This window comes from Oncorhynchus keta, unplaced genomic scaffold (genome assembly GCF_023373465.1).
Source record: "Oncorhynchus keta strain PuntledgeMale-10-30-2019 unplaced genomic scaffold, Oket_V2 Un_contig_13604_pilon_pilon, whole genome shotgun sequence".
Taxonomy (NCBI): domain Eukaryota; kingdom Metazoa; phylum Chordata; class Actinopteri; order Salmoniformes; family Salmonidae; genus Oncorhynchus; species Oncorhynchus keta.
Genome location: NW_026278284.1, coordinates 29,198 through 37,500, shown reverse-complemented (window position 1 = coordinate 37,500; position 8,303 = coordinate 29,198). Strand labels below are relative to the sequence as shown.

The window sequence follows — 8,303 nt, the reverse complement described above, 5'->3', positions numbered from 1 at the left end:
GACACAGAGAGAGAGACAGTAGGAGAGATAGAGGTGACCAGATGACAGAATGGACAGAGAGAGACAGACAGTAGGGTAGAGAGAGAGACAAGAGTTTTAAATAACCTGGACACCCCAACAACAAATCCCTCCACAGTAACTACCAGGCCTGAATACCTCAGATGCTCATAATGGATCAATATTGTTAACATTTTGTAATAGACAAACTCAACCCTTCGTCACCCGCTGCCAACATCCCTCCAGCATTCCCACCGCAGTCACAGACCCCTGTCCCCGAATACTGTCCTTTCCTGTCTTCCAGATGCATAATGGACACCCCTCCCACAAAAGTAAGAAAAATAACCAAAACCTGTACTTTAGATGCATAATGGAAGAGAACACCCCTAACAGAGCTGAAAACCAGCCAGTGATCAGGTCAATCACCAGCCTGGGACACTGTAAAAATAGATGTGCCAGAGTTTCAGACTCAGAATGGACACCCCTCCCCAACAGGAGGGTCCAGGTGTACCAGATGCAGAATGGACACCCCTCCCCAACAGTAGGGTCCAGATGTACCAGATGCAGAATGGACACCCCTCCCCAACAGGAGGATCCAGATGTACCAGATGCATAATGGACACCCCTCCCCAACAGTAGGGTCCAGGTGTACCAGACGCATAATGGACACCCCTCCCCAACAGTCGGGTCCAGATGTACCAGATGCATAATGGTGTCTATGGCTCCATGTATTATCCTCCATTGGAGAACAGCTGTCCTCTTATCAATAGGCAGTTTATATAATGATCGCCAACAGCCTTTTGGGGAGGAAACTGGACCAAGCACACCCCCCCACCTCGTAGATTTGACCCCTTCCAGGGAAGAGGCATGGGACACCTTACACATATTTTGTACCTGGCCTTATTCACCCTCGTGCAGTGGCAGGTACAGGGCTGTAGCTGTAATCCAGTGTTGTTAAGGATCCTCTGAACCTCTTGTATCAGACCCCTCAGGTGGATGTAAAGTCATTAGTCTGTGCCACAGGATCGAGGCAGCGAGATTATTGGCTACCAGCACCCTTCCTCTGTAAGACAGCTGGGGTAGCACCTATTTCCACCTTGACATTCTGGCAAACACTTTCTCCACTACACCCTCCCAGTTATTTTGCTGGAAGACATAGGAGCCTAGAAACCCCCCCAAAGTCTTCATCCCATCTCTGCCCCACTGAGGCCCTGTGGTAACCATGGAGAGGACGCTATCTGAAGCCCCCTAGTAACCATGGAGTGGACCCTATCTGATGCCCCCATGTAACCGTGGAGACGATCCTATCTGAAGCTCCCCTGGTAACCATGGAGCCCCTGAAGCTAACCATGGAGAGGACCCTATCTGAAGCTCCCTGGTAACCGTGGAGAGGACCCTATCTGAAGCTCCCTGGTAACCGTGGAGAGGATCCTATCTGAAGCTCTGAAGCTCCCCTCTGTAACCGTGGAGAGGACCCTATCTGTCCCTGGTAACCGTGGAGAGACCCTGAAGCTCTGAACCATGCTCCCCTGGTAACCATGGAGAGGACCCTGCTCCCCTGAGAGGACCGTATCTGAAGCTCCCCTGGTAACCGTGGAGAGGACCCTATCTGAAGCTCCCCTCGTAACCGTGGAGAGGACCATATCTGAAGCTCCCCTGGTAACCGTGGAGAGGACCATATCTGAAGCTGATCTGCACACAGCTCTTCACTCTTTTCCCAATTGACTCTAGCTGAGGAGGCCCCCTCATACACCTTTAAAGCGTTTGAGAGAACCTTAACATCCTCACCCCCTGTAATAAAACTATCACGTCATCTGCATATGCAGACAGGGCTATCATGGGACCCTTCATTACACCTGGCACAGAGAAACCAGTAAGCTTCGCTCTTAAAACACAAAGCATTGGTTCAATCGCCAGACTATATAACTGCCCTGAAATTGGGCATCCCTGCCTTATGCCCCTTTGGACAGAAATGAGGCAACTCAACCCACCTCCCACCTTCACCAAACACAATGCCCCAGCAGTAAACTCATCCAAGACAGAAAAACATCCCCAAAGCCAAAGGCTTTCATTGTTTTAAACAAGTACTGATGGTCCACACGATCAAAAGCCTTCTCCTGATCCAACGAAAGTAAACCCACATTCACATCAGACAGTTTACAAAATGTCTAAAACATCTCTTATCAGACACAAGTTATCCACTATAGAGTGGTCAGGTCCACAGTCAGACTGGTCCTTGTGGACCACCAGCCCCAGATACTCTATATACCTGTTGGAGGGACATTTAGATATAATTTCATATTCTGCACACAGCAATGCAACAGGTCGCTAATTTTTTAGAAGAGCCAACCCCCCTCCCCCCCTTTTTTTGGCAACAAAGAAAGCACAGCACGTTGACAGGAAACAGAAAGAGAACCCTCATGAAAAGATTCACACACCAGTTCATTAAAATCCCCCCACCAACAGAACAGAAAAATCCCCCACCAAAGATCCCCCCTTATAGAACTCAGATGGTAAACCATCGATGCCAGGAGCTCGGCCTGTTGAGAGCTGCATAACTGCTGTGGACAGCTCTTGCAAGAGTAATGTCAGAGTCTAAAGCAGCTCTCTGGTCAGGGCCCAATTGAGGAAGACCGTGTAACAACTGTTCAGTACACAGAGGATCACAATCCTCCGCCTTATAGAGGGCAGAGTAGAAATCCACGGCATTTTGGCGCATTTCACTGTCATCCGTGGTCACCTTTTCCCGTCAGGGGGACGAAGGCAGACCATCTGTTTGCGTTGTAATGTCCACTGTCCTAGTGGTTAGGAAAAAAAGCGCCTCCATGTCCTTGAGGGAAGAAAAACAAGACCTAATCAAGGCACCCTTCACTCTTTCATGTAAAAAAAACATGTCTCTTGTCCTGTAAGTTCATGACTAGTCCGGGGTCATTCTGAGTGAGAAATTTCAATTCAATAGATTTTATGTCGTGTTCAAGGGCCCTGAGAGTCTCTTCAACTTCAATACGGGACAGAGCAGTATACTGTTGACAAAACCATGGTATTTGGGCCTTCCCAACCTCCCACCATTGTCTCAAGAACCTCCCACCATTGTCTCAAGAACCTCCCACCATTGTCTCAAGAACCTCCCACCATTGTCTCAAGAACCTCCCACCATTGTCTCAAGAACCTCCCACCATTGTCTCAAGAACCTCCCACCATTGTCTCAAGAACCTCCCACCATTGTCTCAAGAACCTCCCACCATTGTCTCAAGAACCTCCCACCATTGTCTCAAGAACCTCCCACCATTGTCTCAAGAACCTCCCACCATTGTCTCAAGAACCTCCCACCATTGTCTCAAGAACCTCCCACCATTGTCTCAAGAACCTCCCACCATTGTCTCAAGAACCTCCCAATTTTCCATTGTCTCAAGAACCTCCTGCTGTACCATTGTCTCAAGAACCTCTCCACCATTGTCTCAGATTAAGGAAAGGCCTCAATGCCCGACCATTGTCTCTAAGAACCTCCCAGTCATGGTCTCAATGGTGGACAAGTTGACACATTATGATGATCAGAGAAACCCAAGAACCTCCCACCATTGTCTCAAACCCTAACAGTAGTGATCACCATTGTCCTTCAAGGACTACAGTAGTGAAGATACATACCACCTGTCTAACCTTCCAACCCTACTACAGTAGTGATCAAATATACCACCTGTCTAAAACCCTACTACAGTAGTGACTCATAAAACACCTAACCTTCCAACCCTACTACAGTAGTGATCAGATACATACCACCTGTAACCTTCCAACTCTACTACAGTAGTGATCAGATATATACCACCTGTCTAACCTTCCAACCCTACTACAGTAGTGATCAGATATATACAACCTGTCTAACCTTCCAACCCTACTACAGTAGTGATCAGATACATACCACCTGTCTAACCTTCCAACCCTACTACAGTAGTGATCAGATATATACCACCTGTCTAACCTTCCAACCCTACTACAGTAGTGATCAGATACATACCACCTGTCTAACCTTCCAACCCTACTACAGTAGTGATCAGATACATACCACCTGTCTAACCTTCCAACCCTACTACAGTAGTGATCAGATACATACCACCTGTCTAACCTTCCAACCCTACTACAGTAGTGATCAGATATATACCACCTGTCTAACCTTCCAACCCTACTACAGTAGTGATCAGATACATACCACCTGTCTAACCTTCCAACCCTACTACAGTAGAGATCAGATACATACCACCTGTCTAACCTGTCTAACCTTCCAACCCTACTACAGTAGAGATCAGATACATACCACCTGTCTAACCTTCCAACCCTACTACAGTAGTGATCAGATACATACCACCTGTCTAACCTTCCAACCCTACTACAGTAGTGATCAGATACATACCACCTGTCTAACCTTCCAACCCTACTACAGTAGTGATCAGATACATACCACCTGTCTAACCTTCCAACCCTACTACAGTAGTGATCAGATACATACCACCTGTCTAACCTTCCAACCCTACTACAGTAGTGATCAGATACATACCACCTGTCTAACCTTCCAACCCTACTACAGTAGAGATCAGATACATACCACCTGTCTAACCTTCCAACCCTACTACAGTAGAGATCAGATACATACCACCTGTCTAACCTTCCAACCCTACTACAGTAGAGATCAGATATATACAACCTGTCTAACCTTCCAACCCTACTACAGTAGTGATCAGATACATACCACCTGTCTAACCTTCCAACCCTACTACAGTAGTGATCAGATACATACCACCTGTCTAACCTTCCAACCCTACTACAGTAGTGATCAGATACATACCACCTGTCTAACCTTCCAACCCTACTACAGTAGTGATCAGATACATACCACCTGTCTAACCTTCCAACCCTACTACAGAGTTCAGATACATACCACCTGTCTAACCTGTCTAACCTTCCAACCCTACTACAGTGGTGATCAGATATATACCACCTTTAACCTTCCAACCCTACTACAGTAGTGATCAGATATATACCACCTGTCTAACCTTCCAACCTTACTCAGTAGAGATAGACCAGAACAACCCTACTACAGGCATATATACCACCTGTCTAACCTTCCAACCTTACTACAGTAGAGATCAGATATATACCACCTGTCTAACCTTCCAACCCTACTACAGTAGTGATCAGATACATACCACCTGTAAAACCTTCCTACTCTACTACAGTAGAGATCAGATACATACCACCTGTCTAACCTGTCTAACCTTCCAACCCTACTACAGTATTGATCAGATACATACCACCTGTCTAACCTTCCAACCCTACTACAGTTGATCAGATACATACCACCTGTCTAACCTTCCAACCCTACTACAGTAGTGATCAGATATATACCACCTGTCAACCTTCCAACCCTACTACAGTAGGATACATACCACCTGTCTAACCTTCCAACCCTACTACAGTAGTGATCAGATACATACCACCTGTCTAACCTTCCAACCAGTGATCAAATACCACCTGTCTAACCTTCCAACCCTACTACAGTAGTGATCAGATACATACCACCTGTCTAACCCCAACCCTACTACAGTAGAGATCAGAAATACCACCTGTCTAACTGTTATAGATACATACCACCTGTCTAACCCGTCTAACCTTCCAACCCTACTACAGTAGTGATCAGATATATACCACCTGTCTAACCTTCCTACTCTACTACAGTAGAGATCAGATACATACCACCTGTCTAACCTGTTAACCTTCCAACCCTGTAGTGATCAGATACCCACTTGTCACCTTCCAACCCTGAGTGATCAATATATACCACCTGTCTAACCTTCCAACCCTACTGTAGTGATCAGATACCACCACCTGTCAACCTTCCAACCCTACTACCTAGTGATCAGATACAACCACCTGTCTCCTTCTACTACAGTTGATCAGATACATACCACCTGTCTAACCTTCCAACCCTGAGGAAAACATACCACCTGTCTAACATTCTGTTATAGATACATACAGTCAACCTTCCAACCCTACTACAGTGAGGAAAATATACAGAACCTTCCAACCCTACTACAGTATAGATACCCACAACCTGTCACCCTAACCCTACTACAGAGTGAAATACATACCACCTGTCTAACCTTCCAACCCTACTGTAGTGATCAGATACATACCACCTGTCACCTGTCTAACCTAAGCCTGTAGTGAAAACATACCACCTGTTCTCTACTACAGTAGTGATCAGATACATACCACCTGTCAACCTGTCTAACTAAGCCTACTACAGTAGAGAAGAACATACCACCTGTCTAACATTCCAACCCTACTACAGTCAGATACATACCACCTGTCTAAGCCTACTACAGTAGAGAAATATATACAACCTGTCTAACCTTCCAACCCTACTACAGTAGTGATCAGATACATACCACCTGTCTAACCTGTCTAACCTTCCAACCCTACTACAGTAGTGAAAACATACCACCTGTTCTCTACTACAGTTGATCAGATACATACCACCTGTCTAACCTGTCTAACCTTCCAACCCTACTACAGTAGTGATCAAATATACCACCTGTCTATAGACTACAGTAGTGATCAGATATATACCACCTGTCTAACCTTCCAACCTTACTACAGTAGAGATCAGATATATACCACCTGTCTAACCTTCCAACCCTACTACAGTAGTGATCAGATATATACCACCTGTCTAACCTTCCAACCTTACTACAGTAGAGATCAGATATATAACACCTGTCTAACCTTCCAACCCTACTACAGTAGTGATCAGATACATACCACCTGTCTAACCTTCCTACTCTACTACAGTAGAGATCAGATACATACCACCTGTCTAACCTGTCTAACCTTCCAACCCTACTACAGTATTGATCAGATACATACCACCTGTCTAACCTTCCAACCCTACTACAGTAGTGATCAGATACATACCACCTGTCTAACCTTCCAACCCTACTACAGTAGTGATCAGATATATACCACCTGTCTAACCTTCCAACCCTACTACAGTAGTGATCAGATACATACCACCTGTCTAACCTTCCAACCCTACTACAGTAGTGATCAGATACATACCACCTGTCTAACCTTCCAACCCTACTACAGTAGTGATCAGATACATACCACCTGTCTAACCTTCCAACCCTACTACAGTAGTGATCAGATACATACCACCTGTCTAACCTTCCAACCCTACTACAGTAGTGATCAGATACATACCACCTGTCTAACCTTCCAACCCTACTACAGTAGTGATCAGATATATACCACCTGTCTAACCTTCCAACCCTACTACAGTAGAGATCAGATACATACCACCTGTCTAACCTTCCAACCCTACTACAGTAGAGATCAGATACATACCACCTGTCTAACCCGTCTAACCTTCCAACCCTACTACAGTAGTGATCAGATATATAGCACCTGTCTAACCTTCCTACTCTACTACAGTAGAGATCAGATACATACCACCTGTCTAACCTGTCTAACCTTCCAACCCTACTACAGTAGTGATCAGATACATACCACCTGTATAACCTTCCAACCCTACTACAGTAGTGATCAGATACATACCACCTGTCTAACCTTCCAACCCTACTACAGTAGTGATCAGATACATACCACCTGTCTAACCTTCCAACCCTACTACAGTAGTGATCAGATACATACCACCTGTCTAACCTTGCTGCACTGACACGACCTTCATTAACGTTTAGCCATGTGCGCTGCCTAACTTTTGCATTCTTTACTCTCCACGCATCAGAAAGCTCAAACTCAGTTAATAGACCAGACAGGCAAATAGCTGACCGCAGGTGAGGTTCTTCAGCGGTGCGACCAACAGTAAAATCCACAAGTACAGTTCCAGTCCCCCCTAAAACCATACACCCCTCTTGGTCACACTGTCTTAAGGTTTCCTTTAGTTGATCAAATACAGCACTACGTTCTGTACCCTCATTAGCGGCATGAACTTAACAACAATAAAATATGTAAAACCATAACATCCGCCTTGACCAATAAAACCCGGCCCTTGGCGTTCTCTGTTAGAGATACCACAGTCACCCCTAAGCCTGAGGAAAACAAGGCGTTCTCTGTTATAGATACCACAGTCACCCCTAAGCCTGAGGAAAACAAGACGTTCTCTGTTATAGATACCACAGTCACCCCTAAGCCTGAGGAAAACAAGACGTTCTCTGTTATAGATACCACAGTCACCCCTAAGCCTGAGGAAAACAAGGCGTTCTCTGTTATAGATACCACAGTCACCCCTAAGC

General features: G+C 45.6%; 1 long non-coding RNA gene across 1 annotated transcript; it reads right to left on the bottom strand.

Annotated features, from left to right (window-relative positions):
• Positions 1 to 3,969: 3,969 nt before the first annotated feature.
• LOC127918179 (uncharacterized) lies at positions 3,970 to 7,382 on the bottom strand. The gene is made up of 3 exons (XR_008099310.1): positions 7,312 to 7,382; positions 4,559 to 4,654; positions 3,970 to 4,366 (listed from the first exon to the last, which is right to left on the bottom strand). It is a non-coding gene; the product is annotated as an uncharacterized LOC127918179 (long non-coding RNA).
• Positions 7,383 to 8,303: the final 921 nt, after the last annotated feature.